The sequence below is a fragment of the Hyaena hyaena genome, unplaced genomic scaffold, assembly GCF_003009895.1.
Source record: "Hyaena hyaena isolate Hyena2069 unplaced genomic scaffold, ASM300989v1 scaffold_322, whole genome shotgun sequence".
Classification (NCBI taxonomy): domain Eukaryota; kingdom Metazoa; phylum Chordata; class Mammalia; order Carnivora; family Hyaenidae; genus Hyaena; species Hyaena hyaena.
The window spans coordinates 1,366,600-1,385,848 of record NW_024080954.1 but is presented as its reverse complement, the minus strand read 5'-3'; the positions used below and the strand labels follow the sequence as shown (position 1 = coordinate 1,385,848).

Genomic DNA, 19,249 nt, shown 5'->3' with positions numbered 1-19,249 from the left:
TAGACTGAAATGTGGAAAATCTAGGATATCTGTGCACACCAGGATTAAAAGTCCCCAGTGAGTTCTTCGGTCAGGTCCTTCAGGGGACTGGCTTCTGCAAATCTCTTTTGTGGATATACTAGGTACACTAGGTCAGCAGATTTCAAAATGGCAGTCCAATGTCTGTCCACAGGGTCTGTGTCACCTGGAACGTGTAAAAAATGTAAACTCTGGTGCCCATCCCATGCCCACAGGATCAGACATTTTGGAAGTGGCGCTCAGTAACTTGTGTTTTAGCAAGCCTCCAGGTGATTCTGATGCATGCCAAAGTTTGAGAACCACTGCTCTGAGGTCATCGCCACAAAATATGCTCTGACCAGCTGCTTTCTTTTCAGCCAGAGCTCCGACCAGATGGCTGCTAAATTCTGCAGGGACCTCTGGGCACTCAGCTTAAGGCTGGGGCCTGTCTGGAATTCTTTATCCAGATGATGTGCTTCTGGCTGACCTCAGGACAGGGATGACGTTGCTTGCAGAAGAAGAGCTGGCCAAGCGATAGGAGGCCAAGGCTCCATCCAGGTTTGTTTTGTGCCTTGAAAGACAGGGATGAGGATGGGTGTGGGGGCATCTGTTCTTAATTGTGTCAAGTTCAAGTTTTTGCTATCTCGAGCTTTTAAGAGCCATTTAAATGGTTTTATAATAAATAATCTTCATTGTCTTTGTGTTAATCGGTGTTCCTTCCAGATTAAGATGGGGGAAAGACAAAAATTTTCAAATAATGGTTTCAGTTTCTCAGTTTTGGGGGCCATGTGAAAAATTTTTTTGGAGCAGTTCCCCAATGCCCCCCTGCTCTAGAATCAGTTTCTTCTTTCTTGCCTGGGTCTCTACCAGTAAGAGTGGAGAATTTAAAGGAAGGAGTTGTCTGTTGGGAATACTGCCCAGCATTCTGGTCAGATGAGGGCTGAGAACTTCTCCTTGATTTGTGTGCACAGGGCTTTCTGCTAGCTTTTGTAGCAGTTGCTGCTCTGAGGTTCCTAGAAACTGGGTTGGAATGAGTTGAAGGACATACATGAAAATGCACATGAAGTATGTCTAGTAGACTCTTTTGGTAAGTGGAACTGCTGAAGCTTCTGGATAGTAAACCTGGAGCTATTGTTGAGATGGGGAACAAAGAAATAGTTGGCGGTGGAGAAGGAGCTTGTCATTTGCTGTAGAAAAGAGCAGAAAGTTGAGTCAGGATAGGGATGACGGAGTGGGAGGGCGGGGCTAACAATCTAGAGGCAGAAAGGGATAATTGAGGCCTTCAAGTGCTTGTGAAAGCAACAGGGATGTTACCTAGAGCCTGGTGGAGGGACCAGGTCCTGTGAGGTGGAGGAACATATGTAACAGGAGGCCAGAAGGGTGAGGATTCAGGGAGCTTTGTGGAGAGATTCATTCTGCCTAAAAAGAAAGAACATTCTTACATATACCTGATTGATATCTGATTATTTATTTTATGACTATTAACATTTCTCTAACAAAACTAAACACTTACATGCTACTTCATAACTAATAACCCAATATGTATGTATTTACAAATGTAATTTGCTCAAAATTTAAAATGATTAGATATTTTGAATGAAACTTCTAAAATGTAATTAAGTCACAAATCTAATATTTTAGATTCTCTTAAAATGCTAAAAGCTTTAAAAAGGAGCCAAAGGTCTTCAAAATACATTGGCTAACATTTGAGAGTTTAAGTGCTAGATATATTCTGTTTTAGATGTGTGATCTTATTCAATGTTCAAAACAGCCCGTAAGATGGGTTCTTTGGTCATTCCCTTGGAACTTAGACACCGAGAAACTAATCAACGTGGCCATGCACACACAGCTAGTGAGTGGCAGAGCTAGAATTGGAATCTAGGCTCTTATGTTGTCTTGTCCTTCTATTACAGTGAGTCCAAAACAGATTATAACAGCTTCATTAAAACCAGTTAGAGAAATGCTAGTATCAAGACTTTAGTTTCTTCATTATCTCTATACTTATTTTAATACCTGAATGGAACACAAGTTATAATATGACATATTATATATGATATATTCCCAGAATTGCAATAATATTACCAGGAAATAAGCTTATGCTTTCTTTGGCTTTCGTTAAATTTTTAAGATCCCAAAAGGAAAATAAAACCCTCTCAGATCAGACATATTGGTAGCTGATGGATTCTGGAAGGAAACTGGACCTTGTTTCATAGGGTAGTTCTGTGAAACCGGAATCCATCATTAGGCTGAGTGGGGTTTTTTTGGTATGTTTTTTGTTTGTTTGTTTTTTAAAGAAGGATTTATGCCCAGCATGGAGCCCAATTCAGGGCTTGAACTCATCAACCTGAGATCAAAACCTGAGCTGAGATCAAGAGTCTATGCTCAACTGACTGAGCCACCAAAGTGCCTCTAGGCTAAGTGCTATTTTATAGTCAAGTGTAGCAACCACTCATTAAGTCTCATTTTACTTAAAATGTTAATTCCAAGGGGTGCCTGGCTGGCTCATTTGATAGAGCACGTTACTCTTGATCTTGGGGTAGTGAGTTTGAGTCTAGTATTGGGTGTAGAGTTTACTTAAAAACAATTTAGTCTCAAAAATATGTAATGCATGTACACGGTAGGAAACCTGTATTTTAAAATTTTAGCTAAGTTTAGACTTACAAAAGAATTGCAGAAATAGTACAGAGTTCTGGTATATCCTTCACTGAACTTAAGTTCAGTGAACATTTTGTATAACAGAACATTTTTCAAAACTAAGAAATCATTTCGATTGCAACTGTTGTTCCAGTGATGCGGTTTTTTTCCTTAAAGATTTAAAATTTTTTAAAGATTTTTAAAAATGTTTATTTATTTTTGAGAGAGAGAGCTTGAGCAGGGAAGGGACAGAGAGAGGTGGGGACAGAGGATCCAAAGCTGACTGCGGGCCCACAGCAGTGAGCCCTTGGGGCTTAAACCCTGGAACTGCAAGATCACCCTAAAGGTTTTTAATTTTTTTTTAATTTTTAAATGTTTTTAAAAAATTTATTTGTGAGAGACACAGCGTGAACATGGGAGGGTCAGAAAGAGAGGGAGACACAGAATCTGAAGCAGGCTCCAGCCTCTGAGCTAGCTGTCAGCACAGAGCCCGACGAGGGTCTCGAACCCACGAGCTGTGAGATAACGACCTGAGCCGAAGTCGGATGCCCAACCGACTGAGCCACCAAGGCACCCCAAAATTTTAAATTTTAAGTAATGTCTACACCCAGAGTGGGGTTTGAACTTATATCCCCAAGATAAAGAGTCACATGCTCTACTGATGAGCCAGCCAGGTGCCCCCCACTAATGTAGTTTTTCTGTTTGAAGATCCAGTTTAGGATCCCACATCATATTTAGTTGTCGTATCTCTTTTGTTTCTACCCATCTTTGACAGTTTCCCAGTCTTCCCTTGTCTTTCATGACCATGACACTTTGGAAGAATACCAGTCAATTATTTTGTAAAGTGTCCCTTTGTTTGAATTTGTATGATTTTTTTTATGATTAGCTGGTCGGGCATTATTGGGAAGGATGCCACAGAGATGATGTGACCATGTTTCCTTCTCATTACATCTTAATCAGGGATGTATAATGCTAGTATGTGCTACTCCAATGTCAGTCTTGATCACTTGGCTAAAAAAATCACTTACTTACTACTGTAAACTTACTATTTTTCCATTTGTGATTGCTAAATATTTGGGGGGAGATACACGGAGACTGTATAAATATCTTGTTTCTTATTAAACCTTCTCTTACTAGCTTTAGCATCCATTGGTAGGTCTTATCAGAGACAATGATTACTGTGCTGTCTTAGTGATTTCTTATTTCTCTCATATTATCTACATTTATTAATTGGAATCTTTACGAAAAGTTGTTTCTCTTCTATTTATTCATTTATATTAGTATGGACTGTGGATTTATTTATTTTTATATTTTCCTTCTTTTCTTTTATAGTTTATTGTCAAGTTGGTTTCCATATAACATCCAGTGTGTACTGTGGATTTAAAACGATTCTTTGGGAGGGGAGGTGGTGCAGGGAAAAAATTCTTTGGGGTATGACTCAATACTGTCATTATTTTTTTTGTTCAAGTTGACCCAATTTTGGCCCTTTCTTTTGGGTTGGGCATTTTTCCAGGTTGGTTTCTACCTACAGTGTGTTATTTTCAATATGTATCCATCCTTGGGAGCGCCTGGGTGGCTTAGTCGGTCAAGTGTCCGACTTTGACTTGGGTCATGATCTCTCACTTCCTGAGTTCAAGCCCCACATTGGGCTCTATGCCGACAGCTCAGAGCCTGGAGCCTGCTTCAGACTCTGTCTCCCTGTCTTTCTCTGACCCTCCCCTGCTCCTGTACTCACTCTCTCTCTCAAAAAAAAAAAAAAGGTATCCATCCTTTTATTTAAGTAGTTCCTTACTTTTTGGCACCACATGGTGCTAAAATGTTTAAATAAATATTATATGTTTGTATATGCATATTTTATATATGCACATATACATTTTAATAAGTGGCAACACATTTCCTACGTTGATCTGTATAATTTAAACATAATTTTATCTTGGAAATTTCCCAATATTAGTACATATAGAAATAAACCATTTAAAAATGTTAAATAGAGGCGCTTGGGTGGTTTAGTTCATTGAGCTTCCGGCTCTTGATTTCAGCTCAGGTCATTATTCCTGCATCGTTGGGTGCTGAGCTTGGAGCCTGCTTAAGATTCTCTTGCTCTCCCTCTGCCACTTTCCCCCACTTGTGTATGCTCTCTCTCTAAAATACAAAAAGAAGAAAAAAATGCTAAGTCATATTTTAGTATATAGATGTTATAGTATGACATTAAAATAAGATGACTTATTTTGCTAGTCTCAGTTGATGGATATTTATTTAACTTTTAGCCTTCTGCTATGATAAGCCATCATATATGAGAGAGGATTTGTAGCATGCATTCCTAGAAAAATGATTTTTTTTTGATATTTTGTCATTTCCAGAAATATTTAAATTTTTATTGTGAAATACAGTAAAACCTTGGTTTGCAAGCATAATTCATTTCAGAAACATGCTTATAATCTAAAGCACTTGTATATCAAAGCGAATTTCAAGAACCATTGGCTCAGTTGTGATCATGTGACATTTGGCATCAGGTACTACTTGTATTGTGAGACATTGCTTGTTTATCAAATTAAAATTTGTTAGAAATGTCTCAGAACAAGTCACTCGCAATCCAAGGTTTTACTGTATGTAAGTAGGAAAGTGTGCAAAACACAAATAAATGTAAAGGTCAATGAATTATCACAACGTGACCACCCATGTGCTAGATATCTAAGTTAAAAAAAATAGACCATTGTCAACAAGCACCTTAGAAATCCCTCTGTGCCTTTCCCAGTCCCTCTCCTCTTTAACAAAAGTTCTTGTATGGTAATCATTTCCTTGTCTTTGTAATTATATCACCTAAACATTCATTCCTAAACATTATACTTAAGTTTTTCTTTTTTAATGGTTGTTAAAGTAAAAGAATACATATTGTTTGCTTCCATGACTAGCTTTATTTATTCAATAGCATAAGATTTCTGCATTTTGTTACCTATAGCTGTTTCACTTATTTTCCTTGTTTTATAATATTCCATTATATAAATATATCAGAATTCATTTATCCATTCAAACACTGAGGGGTTTAGGGGGTGTTTTTAGTTTGGGACTATCTATTGTAATGAATGCTATAATAAACATTCTTCTTTGTTTCGGTATTTTCCAGCTAAGGCTGCCAGAACAAAATACCAGACTGAGTGTTCAACAACAGAAATTCATTTTCTCACGGTTTTGGAGACTAGAAGCCCAAGATCCAAGGGTTGGTTTTTGGTGAGGCCTTGGCTTGCAGATGGCTGCGCACTCATTGTGTCCCACATGGTCTTTCCTCTGAGGGTGCGGAGAGAAAGAGCAAGAGTGAGTGCATGAGCTGGAGCTGTGGTGTCTTTCTTTTCTTATGAGGATATCAGTCCTATCAGATCTTATGACCTCCTGTAACCTTAATTAGGTCCTACTCCAGATAATCACAATGGGGTAAGGCCTGACCATATGAATTTGGGGGAGGGACACAATTCAGTCTGTAATAGTCTCCCAGTGTACGTACACATGCAGATCTCCTGGGTGTAGACATATAGAGCTAGCTAGGGGCTTGTCCCAGTTGGGTATACCTAGGAGTAGAATTGCTGAGTCATGGCATATTTGTTTTTTGAAACTTGAAAATACCAAAGTATTTTCTAAACTTGTCATTTTTTAAAAGTTTATTTATCTATTTTGAGAGAGAGACAGCATGAGTAGGGGAGGGACAGAGAGAGAGAGAGAGAATCCCAAGAAGGCTCCACACTGTCATTGCAGAGCCCGATGCGGGGCTCAAACTCACAAACTGTGAGATTGTGATCTGAGCTGAAACTGAGAGTCGGACGCTTAACTGACTGAGCCATCCAGGCTCCCCTCTAAACTTGTGATTTACACTTTTCCTAACATAGTATGTGAGAGTTCATGTTGTTCAGCATCTTTGCCTCTACTTGGTATTTTCAGTCTTAAATGTAACTATTCCTATGGGAAACCAATGGGGCCTCACAGTTGTTTTATTTCATAGTTCCCTGAATAAAATTGAACACCTTTCATAGTTTTATTTTGTTGTGAAGTGCCTGTTTGTCTCTTTCCCACTTTGTGATCAGGTTAGCTGTATTTTTCTTACTGATTTGTTGGAGCTCTGTATATATCCTGGATATGAGCCCTTTGTTCATCATATGTGTTAGAAATATCTCCTCTGTTCTGTGGTTTGCCTTTTTGCTTTTTTTAATGGTATCATTTGAAGATATTTTAAAATTTTAATGCCCTGAAGGCATTCCCTTGTGGTTGGTGCTTTTTGTGTCCTGTTTAATAAAGTTCTCCTGTCCTTGAGGTCAGAAGGCCCTATTTGTCTTCCAGAAAATTTATTGTTTTGCCTTTTGCATTTAATCTATAATTTATCTATGGTTTATTTTTTAATTGAAAAATTTATTGAGATAATTGTAGATTCACATGCAGTTTCAAGAAGTAATACAGAAAGATTCTTTGTACACTTTACCAATTTCCCATAATGGTAATATTTTGAAAAACCGTAGTAAAATGTCACAACCAGGATATTGATACCGACCTATTCCCAGTTTTATTTGTGCTTGTTTGTGTGTGTGTATGTGTGTGTGAATTCAGGTCTATACAGTTCTTTTGACCTATAGGTTTGTGCATTCACCACTGCTGTCCAGGTACTGAACAGCTCCAATACCATAAGGATCCCTCATGTTGTGCTTTTTACAATCACAACCACCTCTCTCCCCCCTCCTCCCAGTTGTTTTTTGTGTATAGTTTGAGCTAGGATCACACTTTTCTTTTCATTTCCTTTTTACTTTTTTTTTTTTTAATGTTTTATTTATTTCTAGGAGAGAGAGAGAGAGAGACAGCGTGAGCAGGGGAGGGTCAGAGAGAGAGGGAGTGACAGACTCTGAAACAGGCTCCAGGCTCTGAGCTGGCAGTCAGCACAGAGCCCGACGTGGGGCTCGAACCCACAAACCGCGAGATCATGACCTGAGCGAAAGTCGGACGCTTAACTGACTAAGCCACCCAGGCGCCCCAACCTTTTTACTTATTTATTTTTTAAAGTTTTATTTATTTAAGTAATTTCTACATCCCTCGAAGGCCTCAAAGTCATAACCCTGAGATCAAGAGTCACGTGCTCTTCTGACTGAGCTAGGCAGGATCTCCCTTTTAAATGATATGTATTCAGTTGCCCTGCCATCGTTTATGTGAAAGATTATCCTTTCCCCACTTCTCCAAAGTGCCTTTTCTGCTATAAATCAAGTCTCCATTTGTTCATGATTCTATTTTAGGGTTCTTTGCCTTTTTCATTGGTGTATTTGTCTATTCTCACACTAAAGCCACACTGTCTTAATTGTTGCAGTTTTAAAAATGTCTGAAAAGAAAAAAATCTAAAAGGGTCTAAATATGCAGCAGAAAAGCTCCACCTTGGAGTGCCTGGGTGGCTCAGTTGGTTGAGTGTCCAACCCTTGATTTCTGCTCATGTCGTGATCTCCTGGTTGCTGGGATGGAGCCCGCCTGGGGCGCTGCACTGGCATTGCCGAGTCGGCTTGAGAGCCTCTCTCTGCCTCTCTCCTCTCCTTCTCTGCACTTCTCTCTCGCAAATAAACTTAAAAAAAAAAAAAAAAAGCTCTGCTTTCTTATTTTTCTTCTACAGGAGCGTCTTGCTCTTCTTAATCCTTTGCATTTCTAAATACTTTGAGTATTAGCTTGTCATTGTCCACAGACAAACCCTGCTCGGGGTTTGAGCGATATTGCATGATCATTTATCTCAAATGGCACTCCCAGTTGCCTTGGATCTATCTGGTACGTTCTATTCTCTTCAGAACTAATTTTCACCTCTTTTTTAAAATGTTTATTTATTTTTTAGAGAGAGAAAGAAAGAATGAGGGAGGGAGGGGAAGAGACAGAGGGAAACATAGAGTCTGAAGCAGGTTCCAGGCTCTGAACTGTCAGCACAGAGTCCAATATGGGGCCCAAACCCACAAACTGCAAGATCATGACCTGAACCTAAGTTGGTTGCTTAACCAACTGAGCCACCCAGGTGCCCCTCACCTTTTTTTTTTTTTTAATGGTTGGCCTATGTCCTTGCCTGATCGTCCTCAGGATAGAAGTCATCAATCCACATTTCTTTTTTTTTTATTTAATTTTTTTTAAACCACATTTCTTTTATCTTCTTTCTACCAACTCTTTTGTCAGTGAGGTAAAACCTTAAGATTAATGATACCTTATTCTATAAGAAATATAGTGGATAAATATAGTGAAAAAAAAAGAAACATAGTGAATTCACACCTAAATTATTTTTTCTAGTTCTAGTACAAAAAGTGGCTCAAGAGCAGCAGCTGCATTTGTTCCCCATCAGTGTTCTTAGGATCGTCTACCCTCTAATGTTCTACCCTCTAATGTTCTTCTAGAAGGAGCCAGGACACAAGGAGAGTGGCTGCTTGTAAAACTTTGACTCGGTTACATCCTGCCATAAAGTAAGGAGTGAAAAAGCCTAGCAGATGATGTCAAGTTTTGACTCCCCCATTTTTGCCTGGAATTGTGTGGTACGGACTTGGTAACCAGTTATCTCTGGCAGATTTGAAGCTGTGAGTGACTGTCAGTGAGTGTCAGGAACCCTGGGTGGTCTTGCCTCAGCGTGTGTTGCACTTTGAGTTCCTGGGAAGCAGGTTTTTGAAGCCTGTCCGTGTGCAGGGTGCTCATTAGGGATCAATGGCTGTGGAGGGGAGGGAAAGGAAGTCGGATTGGGCAGAGGGGGAAGTGAGCTAAGATGCAGGCCCAAGGAACGCCTCATCTGGATCTCTGGAGCAGGGTATCTCTGAAGCAGGAATAGGCCTTAAGTTGTCCTGAGTTGGGGTAAGAGGGCCAAGACTTTGTATCACCACATTGATCAGTGATTGGATGTGGGCTGCTCCAGGAAGGGAGTATGACCTGGGGTGAAGTAGCTCTCTTCAGATAAGGCAATTCTGCAGCCTCAGAGGATTCACAGGAATCTGGTAACTCAAAGATTTTCGGGGATATCAATCCAGATGTCCTATCCTATATATCAGGGTCCCTCCCATTCTTTCCAGCAAATGGCCTCTTTTTACCCTTAAAGAACTAGCCAGGAATGTAATTAAGATAAGATTGCATTCCATCTGGTGGCTAACTTTGGGATCAGGTCTGGGAACTAGGAATTGACCAAATTTCGAAATGTCATAATTCTTTAAAAATTAATAATAGAATAATAATAGGAAGAACTTGTAATAAGCACGCAAAAGGGCATGGAAGCCAAACTATTAGGGTCAATGTACAGCCTTTGTCAGGGCTTGTGGGTTGTTGCTAAGACTTTAAAAGAAATCAATAATAAGTAACCAGTTGCCTTTCTACGGCAAAATGAGCCCTGTGGAAATTTGCAGAGTGTGGGATATTTACAACGCAGCTGCAGTCCCTTCATAGGTAGTCTTTGATAGGAAGGTTTCCAGTGGTAGAGGAGCCTGATATCCCAAGAGAAAGGGCAGCTAAGAGCAGACCTTGAAGTCTGACATCTAAGCCCGACAGAGGAGGCTGCTGCCATTGGGCATTTATTCCAGAGCTCTAGAGAGGGATCCTTGAGTGGAGGCAGGTGGGTGGGGGGAAGTTGTGGATCCCTCCTTGTACTGCAGTTATCTAAAAGAATGAAGACGAATTGAGGTAAACGTTCAGCTCCAAAAATAAGAGAAAACAATAATCTTAAGGAAACAAAGGAAAAAATGATTAAGGCAGAGACCAAAGGAATATGAAACACAAACAATAGGAATAACAAAACCAAATGTTGGTTTTTAAAAAAGATTAGTAAGATGTGAATCCATAGTGATGCAAATAAATGATTGAATAAATAAATGAGGAAGCATAGACAAGTTGGTGCAGAATTCCAAACAGTTTATATAGATACTATGCCTCGAGGAAGTCGATCCTAACTCCTTGCTCTGTTTTTTTTTTTTAATGTTTATTTATTTATTTTTAGAGAGAGTGAGAGAGCAGGGGAGGGGCAGAGAGAGAGGGAGTCAGTACAGATCCTAATATGGGGCTTGAGCCCACAAACCGTGAGAGCATAACCTGAGCTGGAATCGAGTGGACGTTCAACTGACTAAGCCAACAGGAGCCCCTTCTTGCTTTTTAGTTGTGAACTGCACATGGTGTCTTCCTTCCAAGGGTACAGTAGTGGAAGAGGTGTATGTGTAACTTTACAGTGGAGAAGCCTGTCAAAGACTACCTCAGCTAGATGATCAAGGTCAACATCAACAGTGAAATCATTTCATAATATGTACCTTTGATACAATGTGATGAAGTGGCAGGTTACCTCTGTGGTCTTCCCTCAAACCCATAACTCCAGTCTAATTTTGAGAAAAAAAATCAGACAAATTACAATAAAGGGGCATCTAATAATATAGCTGACCAGTACTCCTCAAAATTATCAAGGTAATTAAAAGCAAAGAAAGTATGAAAAGCTTTAACAGCCATGAGGAGCCTAAGGTGAGATGATAGCTACATGTAATATGGAGTCCTGGAACATAAAAAAGACATTAGGTAAAAACTAAGGTGGTCAGAATGAGGTATGGACTTCAGTTAATAGTAATATATCAATATTGGTACATCAATTGTGTTAAAAAATAATCTGAAGTGTATTAAAATTTTAATAGTTATTTAAGTAAAAATCTATTCAAATAAGGTAGTATCCAATCTAGCAGATAAAAAGCTCTGTGGAGCTGTACAAAGTGAAAGACTTTTATAGGCAAAAGAGAAGAGAAGCAAGGAAGTTATACTAGGCAAAAAAGCAAGCTGATTATTGCACAGTTAATCTTTTTTTTTTTAATGTTTTATTTATTTCTAGGAGAGAGAGAGAGAGAGAGCGAGCGTGAGCAGGGGAGGGTCAGAGAGAGAGGGAGTCACAGGCTGAAACAGGCTCCAGGCTCTGAGCTGGCAGTCAGCACAGAGCCCGACGCGGGGCTCGAACCCACGAACCGCGAGATCATGACCTAAGCGAAAAGTCGGACGCTTAACCGACTAAGCCACCCAGGCGCCCCTATTGCACAGTTAATCTTTTAAGGGATGACAGGTGTCTATCAGATTATTTAGTGGTGACCAGGCGATTCCTGACTAATTGATTTATGACTCTATTTCTGGGAGAGCTGAAACTGTAATTAAATTTAGTTTGCGATCGGTGATGTGGTGCTTAGCATAAACAACTCCATTTTGGGCCTGTTGTTTTGTTTTTAACAATTACAATAAATGTATATATCATTATAAGATGTTAATAGGGGAAGCTGGGTGTGGGGTAAATGGGTATTCTTTGTATTTTCATGATTTTTCTGTAAATCTAAAGCTATTCTAAAAAAATTAAGTTTATATTAAACAAATTAGTAGGAAGAATTTTGGCAAGTCTTACCAAGAAACAGAGAAGATACTGAATCTAGTATGAAAAGGGGTAACTATTGACAAGTACCGCAGGTATTAAAAAAAAATTAGACCAACTTTCCAGGAAGCATGGGCCTCTGCACTACCCCACGGCTGCCGTGGGCCTCAATAAGGGACGCAGTGACTGAAACATGAAGCTAGCTGAGGACAGCCAGCACTGCCATGGGGGCCTCCAAGCACATCAAGTTCTTGGGACACAATCTGGGAGGTGTGCAGCTTCGCCACATACAGTTGGCTCACCATGGAGCTAAGGACAGCCAGGCCCAGAGGTTCATCAAGAAAACGGTGGAGACACACATCTGCCAAGAGGAATAGAGGGGAGCTGAGCACCGTCTTGGCTGCCATGAGCAAAGCAGCTGCCAAGGACTGAACCCTGAGTTCTCTCCCACCTCGGTGCATAATAAAACCTTTCCAGGAGAAAAACAATTAGATGATGCAGAAATCTTTTTTTTTCTTTTCTTTTTTTATAAGCTTATTGATTTTGAGAGCAAGAGAGAGTGAGGGGGTGGGAGGTGTGTGGGGCAGAGAGGGAGAGACAGAATCCCAAGTAGGCTCTGCACTGTTAGTACAGAGTCTCATTTGGGGCTCAAACCCATGAAACTCAAGATCATGACCTGAGCTGAAACCATGAGGAGGAGGAGGAGGCTTAACCGACTGAGCCACCCAGGCGACCCTAGACCAGGCAGAAATCTTAATTAGCAATGGCATCCAGACCCTGTAAGAACTTTAAAGGGCTGAGAGATAATAGTCAACTGAAGACTGTTTATCTAGCAAAACTCTCCTTTTAAGAACACGAGTGGAATGAAGGTTATTTTCTGCGGGAAAAATAAGAGTTCGCCCTCATAAATGGAATATTTATTTATTTATTTACTTACAACCACCGCATTTATTTTTATTAATCAATAAGCAAACAAATATACAATGAGATGGGTGGGGAGGACCCAAAATGCTTTTTTTCTGAACTATTTTTTAAAAACCAACTAACTGGTATCCCTAGAAGCTACAGTTGCCCCTGGACAGGGATTTAATTTTCATGACATGCAAAACTGATTAGGTAGCGATCACTCTCTCGCCCTTCCCCAGAACACATTTACAAACTTCAATGGCGGCAAGTTCCATCTAATACTCTAAAAGCCATTTCTCATTTCATAATTTGCCAAAATCATATGTACAACTGCAAGAGGAAATAAACAGAACCCCCTCAGCATAAATAAGCCACAGTGGATTGTTAATTTTGGAGCGTCAATCGAGTATTAAGGCTAACTGATCTTTTAAACATTTCATGCGGACAGCTGTCAGGCTTTCTCTGGAAAATACTTCGTAAGCCCGAAAACCTATATCCTTGACGGGAGGGGCACTGATGAGGCGCCGCGTGAACCCGCACATCTCTTCAAGTGCACAAAGCGAGGCCACAAACCATCTTTGCTTCCCGCCGCTCTGCACACGCTCTGCACACACGTCACAGTATCCGGCGAAAGGTGGTTTCTGTTTTCCTTGGTGACGCTGAGCACCCGAACGTCGTGCGTTTCTCAGCTCTTCCACCAGGGTCAGCGGCTTTCCTTGAGGTCTGGGATTGTGCCCAGGACTACAGTCCCTGGGGTGGACAACGTCTGACGAACAGCCTGGATGAAAGGCTGATTGGACAGCGCCATCTTCCCGGTCTCCTCCATGCCACACACTCTGTGCCCTGGACCACGGCTGTACCCAAGGTCCTCAGGACCGGAAGTGCCGCTGCTCGAGGTCAAATCCACCGCGTACTGCCTCGCTCTGCCCTCGTGTTTTCCGGGCCGAGGCTCTGACCCAATTCTAGACCAAACTCCCTGCGTGTGGGATGATATGAGGACGTTGAATCCTATTCTCTCCCTGTCTGACTTCTGTGTAAAATCCATTGACAGGCACTCCAGAGGATTTTAAAATCTCACCGGCTTTCTGGATCAATGTTGTTTTCCCAACTCCTGGGGTCCCATGTGCTCGCTTCGGCAGCACATATACCAACTCCTGGGGTCCCCTGTGAGGAACACAAACCGGGCCATTCCTAGGTGGACCGGGGTCAAGGTTGCATCGGGGTCCCTGAATGGAACTTTTAAAGGACATACTTTAGGAAAAAGAAAAATGTCCCCAAGCTGGAGGTTCCAGAGAAAATGGCGGATAGAACAGACGTATCTAATTTTACATTTAAAGCCACATTAGAGTCCAGTAAAAAGATTAGCTAAGCCAGTCCAACTTGTGCTTTCACTGCCTATCTTTGTTTCTCATGTCTTCGGGGATTTTGTACATATGATATTTGCTTTTCTGTTAATTTGTCTTATGTCACTTTAGTGACTGGAAAGAAACTAGAAGGTAATGGGAAAAGGTTTTAGTCCTTACAGTCCCTCACTTAGTCATGACCTAAGTGATAAGTTAATGTACAGATTTAAAGATGATTGTAATTCACAAATAAGAAATATAAATTGATATGTTTAATCTGTATTTATTGTAGGAGGGTAAATATCTGGGTATTATTTCTTCTATTAAGTATAGATAATAGCTATCAAATATAAATATGCACATTTTCTCTATAGAGAGAAGGGTGGATTTAGTAAACTGAATAGGCCAAAGGAATGTGGAAAAAGTTGTAAGTATACCAAGAACAGGAAGGATAAGCAACAATGATCACCCACAAAAGAACAAAACGGAGAGACAGTCTAATGGTGCCTCACAATAATAATGGATTAGTTACATGTGCTAAGAAAACATCTACCATGCAAATATGATAGAGAAGTTTTTAACTATTAACAGACCAGGTCAGAGCATCTGGGTGGTTCAGTCAGTTGAGCATCTGACTCTTTGCTTTGGCTCAGGTCATGGTCTCACGGTTCGCGGGTTCAAGCCCTAAACTGGGCTCTGCAATGCCAGTGCAGAGCCTGCTTGGGATTCTCTTTCCCCTTCTCTCTACCCCTCCCCTGCTTTTGCTTGCTCTCTCTCAAAACAAATAAATAAAACTTAAAAAAAAAATAGGCCAGGGCAATACATAAATGACAAAGACAACAGAATTACAAAAACACTTATCAAGCAAAGCCTGCATCATGTAAGGGGAGAAACAGGAAACCTGAAGTCCCAAGGCTCTAGCAGGTGAATACGGACTGTAAAAAGGGGCCCAGGCAGTGGCACAGCAAGCTGCTTTCTCTGCCTTCTAGCAGGTACTCCCAGGAGTGAGGTAGAGGAGGGTGACGGTAGAGGGGAGGTGGGTCTGAGAGAGAGGGTGGGCTCGTGCCTGTAGATGGAGCACCGCCACTCCTAGAGTCAGTGGCGGCAGAACCCTGAGGTCACTGACAAAGACCACACGGCAGAGCGGAAAGAACGCCCCCTGTGGCAGATCCCCTGTGGTCTCAGAGACCCCAGGCTCCAGATGTCTGAGGTTCCAAAGCACCTGAATGCTACCCTAGACAGTTTACCTCAAATTCAAATTCTGAGAGTGTATCTGACCATGACCAAGCTGAAAAATGTGGAAGTTTATAAAGAAACTTTCCACATTTTTGCCTGGCAAGGTCTTTAAGGCCTTACCCTTACAAATTGTAGCCCATTGCTGAGACTGGTGGTAAAGCCAGGACCACCTCTTCTGGGGGTTGTGTGACATAACCTAGAGGAGCTTTCCTGGAACCTCCGATTTACTCACCTTGAGCTTTTGGGCTAGTGGCTGACCCTGGCTACTTTCTACAGGGCTGCCTGGGTGGGCCCCCAGCACCTACTGCTAGAGGCATTTTTAAACAGCCAGTAGCTTCCTCATTTCTTTAAGTTGAACCTGGAGTACAATGTTAACGTAAGGGAAATAGGGAAAAAACAAAATTTTTTCCTGATTATATTATGAAACTTAAGGACTTCTGACATTGTATGTCATATACAGGGATTCATACATAGTCAAATGGCCAGACTGTACACCTTGTTTTTATTCATTAACACCATTATTTGCATTAACTAGGGCTGACTGGTTAGTAAATGAAGACAATCACTGTAACTAAGTTAATAATCCAGTGTTTAACTATTTGCCCAGGGCCTCGGGGGTAAAAGAAAACTGAATCATCCCTAATGCCATAAGTAGTTTATAGTATATGTGAAAATGTATCAACATGAAAAGTGATAAACAGGCAGGACAATCCATCATTTAATGTTCTCACCCTGCCTTTTCCACATCTGTAAAATGGGTATAATCATATCTATTTTCATAGATTATGACGATCCAGTCAAATAATGTATGTAAAGCACTAAACAGAACCTGGCCTACACCAAATGCTCCATAAATAGTATTCTTGGGATCTGATCCAGAGATAATTGGCCAGTGAACCCAGGATATGCAAACTCCATAAAATGGAATACTTTTTCTTTTACTGAGAAAGTAAAGTAACCAATAGCATGATTTAATCCAGGAAAAGCTATCCTATTTGGAATTATAGGAATAATGAAGAAACACAGATGGTTTGTTCTAATCATAATAAATTTTGTACTCATGTGTTTTGCCTTTTAAGCTATTTAAGACACGACAAAGAAAAATAGACTTCTTTTTAACTAAAAGCCAAGGAGGATGGGATCAGTTTGTCATCAATGTTTCAACACTTAAGAACTGATTTATAAAATTTGTTTAATATCAATGAAAATTTTATTTTTTAAATTAGCATTAATGAAAACATAAACAGTAATGTTCTTCCCAATCTACAAAAGCTCCCAGGAACATTAAAGGTTCTAGCCACACTCACCTAATACAAAACACTATGAAAAGTTAGAATCAACCATTTGTAATTCTTACTTTTCCCATCTTGGAGGAAGCAAACCAAGATTGCCTTCCTTGACAATATTAATCTATATCGAAGTATGTATCTATAAATGTTTTTAAAGTTTTTAAAAAATTATCACTCATGTTTGAATCTTTAAACAAACATCTATGCAGGAGAAAGGTGGGTAGAACACTGACACTCATTTCTCCTTAGTCACAGGAGCAAAGGCAGAGTTAGACTGCGCCTCTGAGGTTAAGTCTCCTGACTCAGACCACCCTCCCCTGCACTAAGGGCCTAGGCACAAAGATCACACTGTTTTGGTAACAGGTTCCTGGACAGTCTCCCGACCTATTTCCAGTGACTGCATGGCTTCATCCAGGCTCGTCATCGCTGCAGTGGAGACGGAAGCATCGGAATCAGCATTCTCTTTTTTAACAGACTTATTAATGCTGAGCATCATTATGCCTGTAAGAAAAGCATGAAACTGAGCAAGCATATACTGTCCAGGAGAACACACAGGAAACACAGGGAAAGCAACTCCACAGAAACACTGCTGAGTCTACCTTACTGGTCACCTTGGAGCAGGCCACCTATGTTAGAATCACCCAGAACATCCAACAAAATAACGACAGCTCATACTTATCAAGTATTTTCTATGTATTCTAAGTGCTTTATTGTATTCATTCATTTAATCCTTACCTATATGAAGGCTACATATGATATGTTTGGGGACTAGACCCATTTTATAGGTAAGGAGACTGAGGAACAAAGAGGTTTTGGTTTGTCAATATGCCTAACTCCTAGGTGGGCTTGGGAGAAGTCATGGTGAGCAATCTGCATTTTTACAGTGCTCTTGGGTTCATTTGAAGGCTGAGAATCCCGGAGTACAGGACTTCCCAGACTCGGGTTTTATCTCAGAAAGTAGGGTCCAGATGGATTCCTTCCCAACTTCTGAAACGACAGGCGGGAAGGGGCTAAGGCAGGGGTTCCTTATGGTTCCTCCTTCCTTGGGGTTTGCCAGCTGTCTCCCGCAGTGCCGTACTCCAGGGTTTCTGTGATTCCTCTGGAAACCTAGGAGCCCTAGCATCCTACGATGGGAAGGAGTCCCAGCCTGTGGGAGGGGAGTGGTAGAAGTGCCAGTTCCCGTGGCCCGTGCCTCGGCACAGGACGCTCCTCACCTCCACACATTTTCCTTTCTGGCTTCGCGGCCAAAATGCTAATCAGGCTTTTGGCACGCTTCCGGTAGCGGCGCTTCCCCATGATGAAGACTTCCACTTTGCCCTCGGAGTCGGGCTCTCCCATCCGGAGCAGGACTTTGAACTCCTGTTCGAACCTCGGGAGGAGGGCTCCGCTTGGACCTGTAGAGAATGGAGGGTTCTACTTGGGCCTGTGGAGAATGGAGGGTTCCCAAGGGTTTGGGGGGGGGGGTCTGGCGGGGAGTGGGGCTGGCGAAGGTCACTGGGATACTGGCTTGCAGGACACTAGTCACCGCCTTAGGTCTGCGGTGGGTGGCTCAGTGTGGTCGCCGGAGGCCAAGGTGGGGCCCCGCGGTAAAGATTTGAGCGTACTCACCGAAAATCTTTTCCAGCCGACGTGCCTCCACCAGAAGCACTGAGGGTTTCAGAAAGTGCTTAAACCTGCACCAGTCCCGTCGAGTGTGCAAAAGGAGCCAGTTCGCGTAATGGGAACACTTCCTGCTGGCCCCCTGGCTGTGCGATCTGTATTGGGTCGTCATCTGATACGGCGCCATTGCTCGTGCTTGGGCCGCTGTTCGCAGGAAGAGAAAAATCCCACGTGGCCGGGAGGCGGGACGAGACTGCTCTTAATCTGCCCACAAGCCCGGTTGGTCCCTTCGCAGGCCCGCCCACTACAGGAGCGCTTACCCATTGGCTGCCTCAAATCCGGGCAGGTCAGCTGAGTCCCAGGAGTGCCTAGCGCCAACCTGTGGCCGGGCAGTCTGATCGCATCACGGCTGAAGGTGGAGGGAGCTGGATTGCAACGTGGGTCGTCTTTGAGTTCCATTGTTTTCCTGATAATAAATGTTTCAAAACTGTGGGAGTATGAAAAGCACATTGCTTACCAACATTAGGTATAGTTCAGAGAGACTCATGTTTCCCAGTACTGGATGTACCTGTATGAGGATCACTTCTGCAGCAGCAGCCAGCTAATATGACTTAAATTGTGATCTTTTAAAAAAATTTTAGTTTATTAAAAAAATTTTTTTAATGTTTATTTTTGAGAGAGAGAGAGACAGACAGACAAAGTGCGAGCAGGGGAGGGGTGGAGAGAGAGGGAGACAGAATCTGAAGCAGTTTAGTCTTTGAGCTGTCAGCCCAGAGCCTGATGTGGGCTGGAACTCACAGACTGTGAGATCATGACCTGAGCCAAAGTCAGATGCTCAGCTGACTGAGTCACCCAGACGCCCCAAATTGTGGTCTTTTTAAGCAATTGGTAACAGC

General features: G+C 41.7%; 1 pseudogene; it reads right to left on the bottom strand.

The window, feature by feature from the left end:
- Positions 1-12,147: 12,147 nt before the first annotated feature.
- LOC120242933 lies at positions 12,148-16,831 on the bottom strand (annotated as a pseudogene).
- Between the last annotated feature and the right edge of the window lie 2,418 nt (positions 16,832-19,249).